General features: G+C 44.9%; 2 long non-coding RNA genes across 4 annotated transcripts in view; one reads left to right on the forward strand and one right to left on the reverse strand.

The window, feature by feature from the left end:
* Positions 1 to 12,148, forward strand: part of LOC121087753 — a 42,055-nt gene extending 29,907 nt beyond the window's left edge. Inside the window, exons 3-5 of one of the 3 annotated variants that reach the window (XR_005827726.1) lie at positions 3,576 to 3,653; positions 9,494 to 9,711; positions 11,855 to 12,148. This is a non-coding gene — a long non-coding RNA (uncharacterized LOC121087753). The other 2 variants (XR_005827725.1, XR_005827724.1) reach the window with 2 other exon arrangements.
* On the reverse strand, positions 600 to 16,930 carry LOC121087749. The gene is made up of 6 exons (XR_005827720.1): positions 16,739 to 16,930; positions 6,970 to 7,037; positions 4,422 to 4,532; positions 4,215 to 4,302; positions 1,847 to 1,892; positions 600 to 834 (listed from the first exon to the last, which is right to left on the reverse strand). It is a non-coding gene; the product is annotated as an uncharacterized LOC121087749 (long non-coding RNA).
* Positions 16,931 to 17,087: the final 157 nt, after the last annotated feature.

Consider the following 17,087-nt stretch of genomic DNA (forward strand, 5'->3'; position numbering starts at 1 on the left):
ACGCGGCGGCACCGCCCGGCCCGGCCCCGCACCGCCTTCCCGGGAGCGGCTCGCCCGGCCTCGGCCCTCCCCGGGGCTCGGGGCTCCCCGGGGCCCAGGCTCTTCCCCATCTCACCCCCTGCTCCCCCCCGGGAAAGCAGCCTTCCCCCGCTGGCGTCCCCCGGGGGCGGCTCGGCAAAGCAGGGGTGAGGGATTAACCCCTTTTTCTGGAGAGGAAGGCAATGTCTGATGCAATGCAAGGTCTGGTTTCCCCGTGTCCGCTGCCGAGCGGACGACCCGGGGCGGGCCGTCCAGGACCTCCCATCCCCCTCGCGACCCTGGGACAAGCCTGCCCTGATGGCATTTGCTTTCTCTTTCATTTGGTGATCGTTTCCCTCTGCGGCTGCGGCCAAACACTGCACGCGTTGAAATGCGCGCTGAGACCGGTAACGCGCTGCCTGCCGCAAGGTTTCCTACAGACGCCGCGCAGAGGTTAACCATAATTTTGATGACGATTCTTCAATCAAATCATATTCTTGCTGTATAACTGTATGTACACAAAACTGGCAAATCCATCAGTTTTACTACTGAAGAATTTTTCTTTTCCAAATAAAGACTAAGGAAAACCTCAAGTGTCACCGCGTTGTTGGGCTATCTAATGATGCAAAGGCAGGAGAACACGTGCTTTCCCATCAGTGCTGCAAGATACGGTACCCACAGACGGGATCCCATGGATTGAGGGGAAATTTGGTGGAGGCAACGCTGGATGTGAAGACCCTCCCTAAAGTTAAGCATCACCCTTCTCTGCAGCGGGAGTGCAGGAAAAAGGACCTGCATCTTTTCTCCATTTATTACCTGGAAAACAGAGGGCAGAAACAGTTACGGTGTTTCCTAGAGGCTAAACATTCCCATAAAGAACTTACAGTGGTTTTACAGCCCGCCTTGCACAGAGACCACGGGTGGGCGGTGGGCGATGTAAGGGATGGGGCTCTCCCTGTCCCCACCTCCCAACAGCTCCAGAAAACGGCGCACGACCTGAACGCGGAGCTGCTGTGCAGGTCTTTGCCCTTGATTTGCCGGTGGACTATAGGAAAAAATAATATTCGAGGAATAAACAACTAATGCACGATATTTCGTTAAGGGAAATAGCAGTAGGTGATTACGATGACGTTGTAAAGTGTGCTGAGTATTTCTTGCCGCATTTCCTTGTGATTTTAACACCCACCAAACCCAGATTTGTTTGGTTTACATACAAAATTAAGGTAACTGCTAGAGCCTAATAACTCATGTATTTCTTTCGACTTAACTAGATTTAGCTTATGTTAAAAACATACATTCAATTCAAGTAGATGGTGAAATGTAATTGATCTAGGCATCGTCTTTTTCAAGGTTAAAAAACAGAGAATTGACACGTCATTGAAAAATGCTGTTTGAACATCGCAATGAAAATAAATTAGGTCTTTCTATTGAGGAGATTGACAAAATCCCACCAGAAATAAGTGAAATAAACAGTATGAAACAGGTATAACGGTGAAACTGTTTTTAAAGAGTAAAAACTTAAAAAAGAGTTTTTAAAGAAGCTTTGAGACAAGCTTTGGTCATACGGACACAAAAGGTGCAACTGGGTTGATAGCCTAATTTTGACAAGTGTCAAGACTTAAAGACAGTGCCAGGGAAAAACCAGGAGGAGAAGAACTGCAGTTTCAGCACCAGAAAAAGACCGTTCCCAATGTGAGGAATGGCTAGGTGGCCGCTACCTAACTGACAGGTTTTTAAATGTGCCTGAAGATGGTGCTGTTTGGATAGTAGAAGTAAGGTCTCTGACAGCTGCAGCGAAGTGTTGTATTTTGAAAAAGAATTTGCTCACCCGAAATTATGTTAACAGCAGATTACTCCAGCAGCGCTTCGAAAATCTAAACAGTGGAGACGTATTGAAAAAAAAAAAGGCTTAACAAGCAACATAATTCTAGATAATTTCAGAAATTAATAATGTCACTGTGATAAAGCAGTTTCTGGTAAGTTGAAATTTTGGTCCCAATGCCTATCAGCAGATCTCACCCTCCCACGACAGCCTGGCTGCTTCTGCTTCTGCTTCTCCTCACCCCCCTGACGCCCCTCGCTAGGTACAGCCTTTGTAAACTTGTATCCGTGCACCCAGTGCCCTAAGGAAAAGAGAAGTTGCAGGAAAATATTCATGGCTGATTTTTATTCAACAGATAGTGAAGGAAATTAAAGTAGAATTTCCCACTATGTACAAGCTTTCATGTTATTAAGCTTGATTTTAATGTGAATCCAAAATGATCCGCTATAGTTTATGACAGTTAGTTCAACTCTCTTGGCCAGGCTGGGAACCAGATTTTCTTCTCATAGTTTTAACAAAGGAATTTTTAGAAGGTCACCGGGAGCTAAACTAGTAGATTCGAAAAGAAATGTACTGGCATATGTAAGACACTTCCCTGCAATTAGCAGTAAATAATTTGAGGGCAAAGCTAGCTTTCTGGCAAAATACAGTTCCTACAGAATTTATGTTTTCCCCTAAACTGCACAATGCTTTTTAATACCATATGCCAATCTGGGAATCTCAAACATAATAATTAGCTTTGAGTTTTTGGAACACTTCATAAAGCCTGGATTAATCCCAACTGTATTATCTGGTGTCAGTTACTGTAAGTTGGAGACGCAGCATACCAAGTTACCAGCCAGTGAACTGTGCAATAATGACCATATGCTGCATGCTATTTTTTGTCTTTCTTCTTATATATATATTCTACCTATAACTTGTGCTAGATCCAAGTAAGGGAAAACCCATGTTTGCTCCTGATCCAAAGCAAAGCATGCTGCATTTTACGTAAAGCGGATGTCTCCCAAATGGCAGGCTTTAAATCAACCCCCTGCCAAGCCATTGTACTGAAATACATGTTGCTTTTTAGGACTTTAAATTTACTTCCTCGGGAGAAAAGTATTATCCCAGCACTATCTAATGACCCGCCATAGAACGTTAACAGCTTGTAGGGTCAGTCTTGAATGGAAGTGCAGCCTTTGCATGGATTAAAGCATAGGAAGCCCTTCCTACAGCCTGTTGCTGTCTACTGCCCTCCCTCACTGTAACAGCTTCGGCTTTGCCTCTCCCGTCAGAGTCCCTGCTCTGTGCTGCCCTGTGGGAAGAACTCCTCAGAGCTGGGTCAGCAGTCTCAGTTAGTCTGGCAGTGAAGTCTCCACTTCAGAGGAGCCAAGAGCACCTGAGAGGTTTGCATAGGAGCCCGTGTGCGCGGCTCATTATTTTCTGGTAATTTCATTATCTTTCTTACTTTTGCCCCAGAACCAAGTTCGAGGTGGCCTTCTAAGTGTCACCAGAGGGACTGCAAATCGACAGCTAATGTAACTGAATTGCTTTGTGATGGTGGTTTGCTTCCTTTTCTAGCAGGAGCAGGAGCCCTCAAACCAGGGAGCTTCGGGCCACAGGGCTTACATCCAGCGTGCAGAATCAAATCCAGGGTGAATAGTGCCTAGGGTCTGATGAATCACTTTGCTTTCTAGTGTGTCCTCTGAAAAAAATACAGACGTTAATGATGCCGTTTATCTCATTGTCTTTGCAGGTGGGAATCAGTTGCCAAAGCAATGTGTCTGGTGTCGTTCCAGCCATACAGCATTAAGAGATCCTGTTCTGGCACCATGTGAGTCTCCCAGAGGTCCCATGTCATACTTGAAGTCCCATGCAAGTGTCTTGAATGTCTTTGGGAATATCAAAAGTCACTAAGTAGTGACATTTAAGCACCCTATGCACTGGACATGTGTACCTCAGCCAGCTACCATGGGCACTCCTCACAGTCAGTTAAGGGGTTTAGTCACTTTTCAGGCACAGTGTATCTGATAAACGTGTCCTGTGAATGAGACAGGACTGTGTGCTAGGTTCATGTTTCTGTGCAGTTTAGGGTGTCTAGGCTGGCTGTAAATGTCTAAATTACAGATGATTTCCACTCCAAATAACCCAGGTTCTGTTTTTCTGCTTTATGTAGTAATAAAAATGGAAGTGATGCTGGTGGACCTGGAACATCTGTGTTTTTCAGTCTCCAAAGGCCTCACAGATTCTGGTTGGGAGGGAGAAAATAGCTTTTCCAAAGAAGTCATGAGAGTGCTTCCCAAAAATGTGAAGATGCTTCCAAGGCATTAAAATAGGAAAAAAAGGGAAACCTAAGGAGGAACACAAACTCATTCTTTCAAAAGAAGAACCTCACCAGAGTTGTCCATATAGAGCAGCTTGTTCTGTGTTGTGGTGGTGTTTCTATTTCAGTCCCAAAGCTAAGCACCCAGTAAGACCAAGTCCTATAAGACAACAGTAAAAGAGGGAAACGTATGAGGCTCAGTTTTCAGGCAACAGTGAAACAAGGTAAGCTAAATATCTATTAGTCCAAAGTCAGAAGTCATCTCAGGTAGAGTCAGACCTTGAACACAGGATTCCTCTGTGCTGGTCCAATTTTCCCAGCAAAATGACTTGTCTTCATCTTTGTAGAGACACATGGGTTTGGCAATGTACCGTGTAGGCTTTTTTTCAGCTAGATGTGAAAACTGAGGCAGGCTTTGTAGAAAATTCTGTAGTTGATTGGGTTTTCTAACTCTTTTTTCCCCCCTCTCTTTTTTTAATAGACAGAAAGACTGTGGCTCATGAAAAAAATCCACACTTGGAAACACTGCTCTTTGAGTTTGGTTATTAAGTGCTAAATCACTTTTAAACAGGTCTGCTTCCTATTTTTTCCATTTCCAAATATAAAATATGTCACTGTTTTGTCTTATGTGTTAAGATGTTAGATCAATATCTGAATAATTAAATGCAGCAGGGCAATGAACTGTTTAATTAGCCTTGAGGTTTTCAGAGTATTAGCTATTAAAACTAAATAGGAAAACTGGCTTGCTCTGAGCCCTTTTATTTATAAATTGCAACTTGGCAAAAGTACAGATCTAAGTTTATTATGCATTTGGATTGTGCAATACCGAACTGCTAGGAAAAACCTTAATCCATCTAGACCACAGCCATCACTTTTGTTTGCAATTGGTTACACGCACTACGCTCTCGCAACATCTGTGAGCATCCCGATGGGTTCTGAAGTACCGGCACACTTTTGGAGCCGTTTAACACCACGGACCTCACCTGTGTTTCACTTTGACTGATTTTTTAGTAAGGGAGATGAGAAAAACGCAACCCTCGGTCCGGGTTGAAAGCGTTTTAGAGAGGTGTGTGCCTGCTCCGGGTGGGATTTGGCCTCGAGGTGGCACTGTGATAAGACTGGTTGGGACTGCAGTGACACCCAAGTAGCTTTCTGCCCTGGTATTTAAGCAATTTAAACATATCTACACATCATATCTATGGGCTAGGGTTAACAAGGATGTTCTTCTATATCATCTTATTTTCACTTATGTTTCACTTACATTAACATTTCCCATTTTCTTCCATGCAAGTAAATATAGACACATATTTTGAAAGCAGATTGAAACACGCTGATAGAGCAATCCAGTACAAGAAGAAGAAATTAAAGGGGGGAGGAAAGAAAGAGAAGGATTTTAATCTTTTTCAACGTAAGTGCAGAGTCATCAGACACTTTTTTTGTTTACTTTATTTACACAAGGAAGAAATGCAAAAGGCTGATTCCTGCTAGCAAAAGTATTTTTCCACGTATTGCTTCACAGGTGTAGTGTTTCATACCAAGGGAGTCTGGCTACATGTGCACCTGGGAAAAATGTCAGGTAAGATTGCAGAATAGAAATAAGTCAAGTCTGGAACAGGGACTTTGTGGCCTATGGTCAGACATCACTGTCTTGAAATAGGTCAGATCCAGACACTTACTCAGAAAATTCCCAGCTCAGGAAAAGGCACAGATTTTGGATTAATTTCCTCAGATCTCATCTGGATCCAAACTATTCTTGCTAAATGGAAGCATAAACTCACACGCCAGCTAATAATTTCCCCAGATTCAGACTCCGTGAATGACAACCTTAAGATTTTTAAACTTCTTCTAAACATGTTCATCATGGTAGAATTTTAAATGGTGTCTACATATCCTGCTTAATTTCTGATTAGGTACCAATAATGCCTTTAGGATTTATTAGTGCTTGCAAAATTGCTAGTAGTAATCTAATCTGGAATATTAATCTGAATTTAAATTGAACCTAAAGAATCTGTAGGTTCTCATTAGGTGTCAACAAGGCTCCCAAACCTCTCTAAGTAACACTGAGGGTTACTCAGGATCAGTAACATGCAAATACTGATTAACTCTCCTTCCCATGCCTCGTGCAAACTGTAGATTTGATCCTTATGGAAAGAAGAAATCAGATTCCCCAGACTCAGGTTTCTCAAGGATAATCCACATTTAAATATGTACCTCTTCAGGATAAGGTAGGTTTTTTTGAGCCAAATCTCAGTGGATTTCAATTTTTTTTTTTTAAATGGCTTTAGTAGATATATCAAAAGGAAAAAAACATATGTAGGAACACTTGGAATATCGGCACAGGACAGAAGGCAATAACACAAGATCAGATAAAAAGATGCTTGATGTTTCTGACTCAGAATCAATGTCTCTTTAATCCACTGTTGATGCCAGTGGTGCTCACAAGACTTCACTGACCATCACAATGTCCAAGGAAATATTTCTTTGACACTTTTTTTTTTGTGTGTGTGTGTGTGTGTGAATTGAACACAAGGTTAAGATCCACGTAACCAAACATAATTAATTCAGAAAAATATAATTGTTTTGCTTAAAAAACAATTAAAATTAAGCTGGAAATGAAGAGTTCCAGATGATTCAATTGGTTTTTATCCCTGTGGACTAAAAGAACAACAAATCTAAACACCGTGTTTTTTATCCTCAGCTGAACTTGACATCAACTTCACTGTGCCATGTAATAATTGGGTCACTGTCACACAAAACTTGCCATTTTATGTAAGGGAACGGCTGCCATGCATCTCTGTAGGGCATAGTTTTGAGGCTACATGCATACATTTTTAAGGGTAAGCAGGAGACGGAGTGATGAGTCAGGTCTTTATTCTGCTTCTGCTGTTCTTCACACTAAAAGGCACAAATGGAGAAAGGATTATTGCAGCTAGACAAGCTAGAAGCAGCCAGAAAATGAGGAAATAAAGAAAGGTAGGCTTTATTTCAATCAGCTTCAACCAGCTAGAAGTTAGGTGTTTGGTTTAATGTCATTGTCCTCTACAGTGATGTCTGGCACCACTTGGTGGTAGCGTTCATCCCTGCCAATTTGGGGTGCATGGAGAGGGGAGATGGGTCACCTCAGCAGGTGCCCGTCTGCACAGGAAAAGTCAAGATAAATCTATCAGACTTGACACCTGACTTCTGGCTGGCTCCTGCCCCAGGTGGGGATCCTGGAACGCTGGAAACATGTGCATGCTGCTGTGGACAGCCACCTTGTCTAACGCACACATCCTCCATCCCGGCTGAACCCTGTGGAGACCTGGTGGTGTTTGAGCCTTTGGTCTGATAACCAGAAAGTACCGATAAGATCATGCTCAGGCTGAATATCCTGATTGTCAAACATTCAGGAGACACATGAAAGCAAAGGCTGTGTTCAGCATCTTGGAGAGCAATTGCAAGCAGATGGTGGACATGTTTCTCTCTTGCTAAATGTAAGAGGACAGCTTCTTAGGCACGACCAAGACTGGATGACCTGTTGGGGCTGCTGAGAGGATTGAAACCACCTCACCCTAAGCAAGGAGCAGGGCAGGGTCAGGCAATCTCTGCAAAAGGTGGAGACAGAGCACGTAATGTTTCAGCAGCTCTAAGATACACAACAGAGTGTGTTACCTGCTGACAGCTCCGGAGCAGAGGGATGCCAAAAGACCCCAAGCTCCTGCTACAGAGGGGTGCCAAAATCCTGGAGTGCTGGCATCCTTCCAGCTATTTCCCCTCTGTTGTTTTCCCTGCTGATCTGTGCAAGCAGCCAGACAGTAGATGCGGATGAGGGAAAGCCTTCTTAGTTCATCTGGTTTACCTCTTTGACAAGGTAGACATATGCCCTCCATTTTCTGCATGGGAACAGTCAGCTCTGTGAGGAAGCACCGTTACAAATCACCTGGAATAAGTTTCTGAAAGGTTCCTCTCCTGTACCTCGACAGCACAGTTGGCATGAAGAAGAAAAGTAGGTATTTGCAAAAAAGACTGGCTTTAGGATACAAGGGACCTAAGTATCAACCCCCTGACCCCAACTCGCCAAATGTTCTTTTCCTTTACTGCACGGAAGCCCCATTCAAGCACAAGCCTTGTTTGCTTATTTATTGAGTACATATGTTTTACGGAGTCTATGATCTGCAGAAAACATTCCAGTTTTTGGACCCAAGGGCAAAATCCTTCTTTCCAATCTGCACAGCTGATCTTTACGCTGATATTTTGCTCTTCCTAAGGGATTTCTGTGCAGTGAGGGAAAGAGAAATACCAGAGCTCAAATCCACCAGGTGTATCTGAAAGGAAAAGCCTGCTTTGTTGTCCTCCTCATTGCCTCCCGCAGCAAAAGAGAAATGTAAAAAGGACAACGCAATAGAAAATATGACAGCTGATATTGCTAGTATTTAATAAACTGACTGTTTTGAACTAAACCTGGTGGCTTTTTGCAATGCCAGTTCCACCAGCATTAGCAAGACTTCATAGCTCAGCAAAGTAATGAAGATACTTCTCTCACACCCAACTTAGGTGTTTTCTGTGAGAAAGAGCAACATTTTGGAAAAGGCTTCCTTTCCACTCTTTAGATGTGTGTGATCTTGGATCACCCCTCTAGTTTCTCTTCCTTTTTTTTCCCCCAAGTGTAGTCATTTCCAATAAGGTTCATGAAGGGTTTCTGCTTTTGAAGGTCCCAAATGGCTTAAATCACTCCTAGCACAAATGCACTCTCTATTGTGGAAACTGAAACCTGCCACACCATAAGGTGATCTATATATTAGAACCAGATATCCCTTCACATCTGCATTTCCAAGCAGTGATGTGGTATGTTTTGAGTTAGCCTACTTTTAGAGTGGCTCCTCAGATAGAGATACAGCTATAAATACTGCTAAAGGGCTGGTGTTTGCCAGGCTTTTGCAAGGATGCTATCTAGGGAGAGGAAGATGTGTAGGCAAGAGGTACTCCCCTTTGCAAAACACACATCAACTACCCAAACTACCATAACTGCACACTGTGATGACGAGCACCTTTTCTTCTTACTGTCTGAGGAAACTGCTGTCCCTTGCCAAGCAAACAGCAGGGTTTTGGCTGCTTCGGGTTGGATCCATGCTGGCCCCATCCTCTAGTCCTAAGTGCAAATGACATGGCTTGTGTCTGCAGACTACATGCTTTTCCACTTCAAAACAGACTGGTCTGATACCTACCAGGACCAGACTGTGGACTTTATTATTCTATAAATGCCCTGACATGGCCTGGAAGGGGAGTAGTAAGCCAAAATCTGCCAGGGAGTAAGTTTACAGTGAAGACTTTGAACAGGCATTTGTCTAAACCTGTGCCACGATTCTTTCTAGCTTGCCTATGTATGCTCAGCCAAGAAAGGCAAGTCATATGAAGCATTTGAGCAGGACAAGGGAAGACCAAGTCATCTGTGACTCAGAGTGGAGACACCACACCATCACTGTGTGCTTGCTAAAGGGAGCAGTCCCACCTGCAACTGAGTGCCTTCGCCTCATAAAATCCAGTTAACTGCATCTCCCCTCAGAGCTGCCCTTCACCCATCTGCACCATGGTATGTATTGTCATGAAGCAGCAAGAAATCCTCCCCAAGACCAGACAGCTGGAAGGAGACATGTGAAGTGATCCATCTGTCTTTTCTTACATGACAGTTACTCCCTGATTATGTGGACAATATTGGCTAGATATGGTTTGTCTTTAAGAAGAGCACAGGATGAGAAGGTTAGATGTAGAGGTCTCCACTTTGATTAATCCTCCCAGTAGATGTGGTAAGAGAACTTTGCATGACAGAAGGCGCTAAAAGGGCTATTGCACCTTTTCCTACTTAGCTGGTAGGACGTACCTCTTTGACACACAACACGGGTGTACCTTCAGCCCTCTTTGCCCATCTCTCCAGTACTGCCTCCATTTAAATCAAGACTTTAGCTTGCTCTGGGTAAGACATGGATTTGCAAAGTGCGATATGGAAATTTTCCTGCAGCAAGTCCACCTATCACTCCAATTTCAGATAACTGCAGTGTAGATTTTATTATTCATAGCCAGAGGCTTGTGTAAATTTCTGGTTTGACTTCTCATGTCCTCGCAAGGACAGAATGCTGGCCATGGTGTTCAGGTTTCATAAGGAACTGCTATGGGAACTGGCTTGTGCCATCCTAACACAACTCAAGGAGTTTGTGAAGTCAAAGGGGAATCTTGTGAGAAGGAGCTGATATAGCTGGGTTTCCTGCCGAGCCCCATGAGATCCCGGGGAAGATAGAACATCTCAGTGCTGCTTGCTGAGGGAAAGCAAACAGAGCTTTACCACCGAGTTCACTCAGTGTTTGACCCAGCCTTCCTACTGCTTCAGGGTTCTCTAGGACTAATCAGACTTGATAACAAAATAATTCAGAACAAGAAAGTGAATGCATCTGGGGTTTCCATGGATTTACATTAGGATCTGAGTTCATTACAATATTAATTTTGACTAGGTCCAGTCCTTTCTAAAGGCATTTCAACACTACTTTCACGCTATGTGAAAATGTTATTTTTTGTACACCATAATAAACATATTTGCATGTATGTAACTGTATATATCTCCAGATACATATCTCCACATATGCTGGAGCATTGCAATTTTATTTATAATACAATCCAGAACCATTTGAAAATTACTTTCATCCCCAGATTTTAATGACTCACATAAACTCTAACTACTCATTGTTTTCTATAAAGATTATCTCTGAACTGACTCAAAAATTCATGGTTTTACATTTGTATATGTATCATTGTGACAGAGTTTTTTGGTGGGAAAATCTATATGCCTCACTTAAATATGATTTGCAAAGGTATAATTTTCACATGACAATGAAAAAAGGTTTCCTTGATCTAATCACAGTTTTAAAGCTTGGTATGTTGTCCTCTTCTATGGTAAAGGAATTACAGGTCAGTGGAAAGGAGATACTTTCTGTTTTCTATCTATGCAGAGCTCACTCACCTTTTATTAATATAACTCACAAATATAGGTGATTTTTTTTATTTAATAAAGCTCCATGTAATTTTCACAAGTTTTCTTAAACCTTTCCCTTTGGAATACACACAGTTTGAATCATTTTACTATAAAAGTGCAAAAGCTAGTGTAATTTTTACCCCAGTGTTAATGTTATTTGCAGGCTAACTTTGATCCATGCATCAATTTTCCTTTTACACAACTGTAAAAGACAAAGGATGTTTTGTACTGTAAGTTCTTAATACTTTCTTTGATTGAATTTGGCTCTGTCCTGGAATTAATCTAAAACTCCTGAGTCAATCAGATTTAAGAAGGTATGAGTTTTTTACTAAATTCACTAAGCTCCAACTGTTTTTGAAGTTTGATCTAAGAATCCAATGTATCGACACATGGGGAAGTTCATTACAGTCCTTGAAAATGGCTTAACGCTTCACTAAAATCATTCAAGATTGGATCAGGGAAGGAAAACAGCATTTTAATGAAATTTTACTTCAGAATCCTCAGCTTCAACTTCTGGCAGAAAATCTTTAGATTCAAACTGTAGGTGCATACAAATTAGAGTTAAAGTCTACCTTGTTAATTAAAAAAATACTTTTATTTTCTTATCTTGCATAACACAAAAATCAAATGCTAAATGTTATTTCAAAATATAAAGAGTTATATACTGTTGTGGCAGTGCAGTATTTTCTTTTCTCTTGATCTTTTGTTCTAGGCAAAGCCAAGAGTTGTGTGCAGTGTTTCATTTCAGGAGATCTGCGTTTTCTGAGGGAAAATAATTCCAAAAGTCTTATGGATAATAGGTCAATGTTCAATAGCTCTGAAAAGTAATTTTTTTTTTTTACTCTGTCTCTGTATTTTCCAACTTGATTGTTAACAGAACAAAATATCCATGGTTAGGTCTGGTAAGGATCTCTTTCCATAATGCTCTTTTGTCTGCATAACAATAATAAAAGCTTTATTGGCACCTATTTCACATGACCTCCATAATTCTCCTGTGGCTGACCCTAACCAGTACCAATAAAACCATGCATTCTCTCACTGTACATAAAAAAAAAAAAAAAAAAAAAAAAAAAAGAAAAAAAAAGAAAAAAAGTCATGTTAAAATTGTGTCAGGAAATAAATGCCAAAGAACTTTCTGGAAAAGTCACTTTTAAAACAGGACTGTGTTATAATTGTTAGCTCATTTCACTAGGGACTACCTTTTTTTAAAGACATCATATAATTTCTGATGATCCATTTTCTACCCCTCTCCCCACGTCCATTCAGATATTCAATAAATATTTCTGAAAGGGCTCAGGAATTTTAGCGCATGGGAATAGATATTCCCCAAAATCATTCTCAAAGAGTTTTCTTTGCTAGTATATTCATGTACCCAAGGATATTCCCCAGTCTGACAATTTATTATGGGTTAAAATACCCTTCATACAGCAAGGACCCAGCACTTCAGCGATGCAGTTCATGCTTCCAACGGTGTGACATCTATAACGAGCAACAAACAGGTATCATGGACAGTCAGAACATGCCACAGGCTTCAAGTGTCCTTCCAAAGCAGTTAATAACTATTTGTGAATAATGAATACACCCACGGAAACCTGCGTGGGTTGTGCAGCACCCTTGAAAGGGGAAAAGTTCTCTGCCAGTATGACTGATGGTGAAGATTTCGGTAGGGTTGGGTTCATAGAGGTAATTTACTGGGGGAGGCAGGGGGATCCAATGATTATCAGTTTTTCTGTTTCCCCATCTTCAGAGACCCCTTAAATATTTACTGCAAATTCAGAAAAGAATTCCACAAAGTGTTGCTGCACTTCAGTGCTATTTAAACCACATTTGAAAGCGTTTAGGGTTTTCTCTACCTGCAGGAAAAAAGGGGGGGTCCTGCTGCCGTGGTGTCCTTGTCCTTTGCAGGTTCCCTGCTGGAAAGGCCACCCAAAATGGGGTATCCCCGAGGGCTGCGCACAGGACCCTCACCCAGGTGGGCCTCCCCCAGGAGCTGAGGGGGCCCCCCTTCCCCCAGCTCCCCTGGAGGAGGAGGAAGAGGAAGATATTACACAGGGGTTTAGAGGTGCAAACATCTTCTGGTTGCTCTTTTATTTTAAGGTTTTCTTTAAGTAGATATCCAAGCCATCCCACCACCACCTCTGCTCCTCCAAAGGAGCGTTGGACCCAAAAAACAAACACTGCTTCCGAGCATCTGCTTTTGAGTTTTGGTGGCTTATGGCTGTTTACTGAAGATGCGTATATGGTCTTTATTTGTTTTGTTTTTACAGTTAAACCTGGCTGAAAACCTATTTTTATCTAGCAGTATACGCATATATATATATATATATATAAAATGTATATATGTAAATACATATCTATAGATATACATCTCAGTATATCAACCAGAGGCAGATGTTGGCCAAGAATTTCCTTACCCGGCAGCGCTGCCGCCTGACCCGTTAGGAGGGTGATAGGAACTGGGCGACCTGTGCAGTGCAGGTTTTTGGCACGGAGAAGGGAGGCTGATTCGCCACCCCCGCAAGCCACCCCCTCCCGCAGCGCTCGGGGTCAAACGACCCGGGCTCCAAGCGTACGGCGGGCCCTCGGAAGCGGGCAGGAGCAGAGGTTAGGCAGGGAGCGCTGAAGCCTGTCTTTCATTTCGCTGCTATTTTACGACACATCGAGGCAGTGCTGATGGGGGGAGAGCACGGGGAGACATCAAACACCAGCGGGGTAATTGCATTCACATTGCAGGCAGGCCCGTTTCAGCCCGGCCGGGAGGCGCCACGACAGCGGCGGGAGCGGCCGGCCCGGCATCACCGTGGCTCACTGGAGGCTCTTGCCCTGCCTTGTTTTCGGCCCCACATGTAGCCCTCCTTCTGCTGGTTTCCTCTGGAGCCCGGCCCCAAATCCCCGCTCCTCCCTGCCCCTTGCGCGGCAGCCGGCCTTGCTTTGCACCCACGTCGAGCCAACCCTGTCGAAGGCTCAGGCGCCGTTGGAGATGGTGACAGGGGGCATATCTCACGGGCACCCCATGCCAGGTGGCCGGCGGGCATCCCACGCCAGTGATCGGCAGGGACTGGGAGCCAGAACTGCTCAGCAGGAGAGACCCCACCTGCAGCGGCGCCGGGGCCGCTGGCCGCAGCCTTTCCGCACCTCCCAGAGCTGCCAGCGGTCTGGAGGTCTCCAAAGCCTCGGGATAAAACACGTACCGGGGAAAGAAACAGAGACAGAAATGGAAAAAATAAGGGTCTCGCCACCTGCAGTCTAAATCTGGTCTCAAAGCCACCTCTGCCGAGAACGGAGGGAAGCCCCTTCTGCCCCACTGGAGGCAGGCGGGAGCTTGCTGCCCAGGGAAAGCCTTTCCACCCAGCTGCCTGCAAAAAATAAAAGGTTCACGGTGCCGCGAAGAGATGGCTGGGGAGGAGAGGGTGGTGAGGGAAGGAGAGGTCCTTGCCCGACCGGGGGGTTAGCCCGGGGTGGCCGCAATGCCCTCGGCACAAGGGGACACCCCACCCCGCGCTACCCCCAGGCAAACGACATCGAAAGGAGTTGGGGCAGGGGCCTCCTTCTGGCATTAAATTACGAAAATACCGTCACTGGCTGCTTTTTCTGCTCCCTACATGGAGCCCTGCTGGGTGGCTGCAGGGAGACATGCAGTAAACACATGCCCTTTTTCTCCTCCTCATCATAATAAGCACAAGGAGTATTAAGCACAAAATGTTAGTAGTCAAGTCACTACTGCAATGTGTGACTTAAACATAACTACAAGCTTAAAAAAATATCTCTTACCCACGGACATGTATGTACAAGTGTTATATTTGCAGGTATAGAATTATATCCATCCGATTTTGTGTTTCAGGAATATGTCTGAGTATACATGACTTTTCACAAACACAGTTCAGCATTATTGCACACCAAAGTTAGTTACACGTTATGCTAAAGAAATGTGGAGGAGGAAAAAAAGCTAGAGCAAATTTACTCTTATTGATTTTATTAGGCTATTTCTAAGTGGAAAGCAGATAATATTATGTAAACTGTAGGAACACTTTATAAAATATGAGTACGGGATACATGCATATCGTTTGCACATTGCATGTAAAATGTATAGAAGTAACCAGGGTCCACGTTTTTCTATTTGTTCCGGATAGCACACGTATATTTTTCTGAGTCTGGCAGTCAAACAGAGCTGACAGTTTATGGATGCTTAAGGCACACCGGTCAGACTCGTATTTCCTATCCAGCAACACGCACCAAGATGCGCAGAGCATCAAACCAATGCTTGTTAACATCACTCCTGTGCAACAAGTGACCAAACGACTTTTCGCCTGGTTTACAATTCCCCAGGCTGCTCTCGATCTCTGCCCAGGTGGGACCGAAAGCCGAACACGCTGCCATATATCCCTGCTTTTCCAGAGTCCCTTTCGGAGCTCTGGCTGCTGGCATCTTTCTGGAGTCTTTGGAACTGGAATTATTCCTTTTTTTTTTCCTTTTTTTTCCTTTCTTTTTTTTTTTTGTTATTTTTCTTTCTTTTCTTTTACTTTTTTTCTTTTTTGTTGTTGTTGTTTGTATTGTTTTTTCTTTTTTTTTTTTTTTCCCCTGAGTAAGCCTTGACCTCAAAGGTCCCCATTGCCACTCCGGGAAGGGGAGCGGGACAGCTCCGTGCCGAGGAGGCTGGCTCCACTCCCGGCTGCGCCCCGGCCCCGCCGGACGCTCCCGCCGGGCAGCAGCCAGTGCCCCCGTCCAAAAGCGGGAGGGGAAGGCGGCCCTTGGGAAAAGGGCTCTTGTCCAGGAGACCCGTAACGGGGGACAAGTAGGGATATGCCGGCCGAGGAGGCAGAGCAGAGCAGGGCATCAGGAGAGAGCTGACCTGCAGATGAACACTGCCGGATGAACCTCCACGGGTCTCCGACGTGCACTCTGGGTCGACCCGTCCCTCTAGAGACCCGGCTGGCCTGTTCCCGAGGGAAAAGGCAGAGGCTAACTGCTGCCCCGGCGCCCTGCAGCGAGAGAGAGTTTGTGGGGGCGCTGGGGGTCCCTGACTCGAGGACGGCGGATCCAGAAGTCTCGGGAAAGGGGGCAGGCGGAGGATGGCTTCACGGCTTTCCATGAAGCGGAATTACAACAGGAATAAAAATAAAACAGTCGGGCTGCGGGAGGGTAACGCCAGGAGCCGTGGGCTGGGTGCTGGAGCGGGCAGCGCATCGCCGCTGCCTCCCCGTCCGGGGCAGCGGGAGATGGGGCGTCCTGGGCGACCCCGCCTTCCATGAGCGGGCGCTGGCTGGCTTTCCAAATAAACTATACAGGCATAATATGCATCTATCTACACAAACATTCTTCTATATGTATATACATATATACATACATATAGGAATACATATATATATGTATACATAAATATATATATAGGAAAAGGTTAAATGTTACCAACCGGGCCCCGGGAGACCGTGTAGACGGCGGTTCCCTGTCGTCCCGTGCCGGGCACTCGCCCTTTCACCGACGGGACACTTCCAGCTCAGGGGGCAGATGTCCCTCCACCCACCCCACCCCCTTCCCCCCACCCCCCCCTTGGTTCAAGTGACCTAGCCGGGGTGCTCCGGACGGGGGGCAACCTCACCGCTCCGCCGGCAGCCCGCGGCGGTGGCTGGCAGGCCGGTGCAGGCTCTCCGGGCGGCGGAGGGCGCATCTCCTCCGTCCATCGCTGCCGCTGCAGACATGAAAGCGCTCGGCGGGGGGTGGGAGGGGGGTTGATTATTATTAATGATATTAATATCACTGCGATGTCCGCGGCGCTGATTGGCTGGCTCAGCTGCCCGCTGAGGCCGCTGCGGCCAATGGGAGGGCCAGGACGTGGGGCGGCTAAGCCCCCCCGGCTGCGGCCCGTGTGCCGAGGCCGGCGCTGCCGCTCCCCCCCCCCCCCCGCGCCGGGATTTGCTCCCTAATTGACCTAAATAAGGAGCTCGTGA

The sequence above is a fragment of the Falco naumanni genome, chromosome 1, assembly GCF_017639655.2.
Source record: "Falco naumanni isolate bFalNau1 chromosome 1, bFalNau1.pat, whole genome shotgun sequence".
NCBI lineage: Eukaryota > Metazoa > Chordata > Aves > Falconiformes > Falconidae > Falco > Falco naumanni.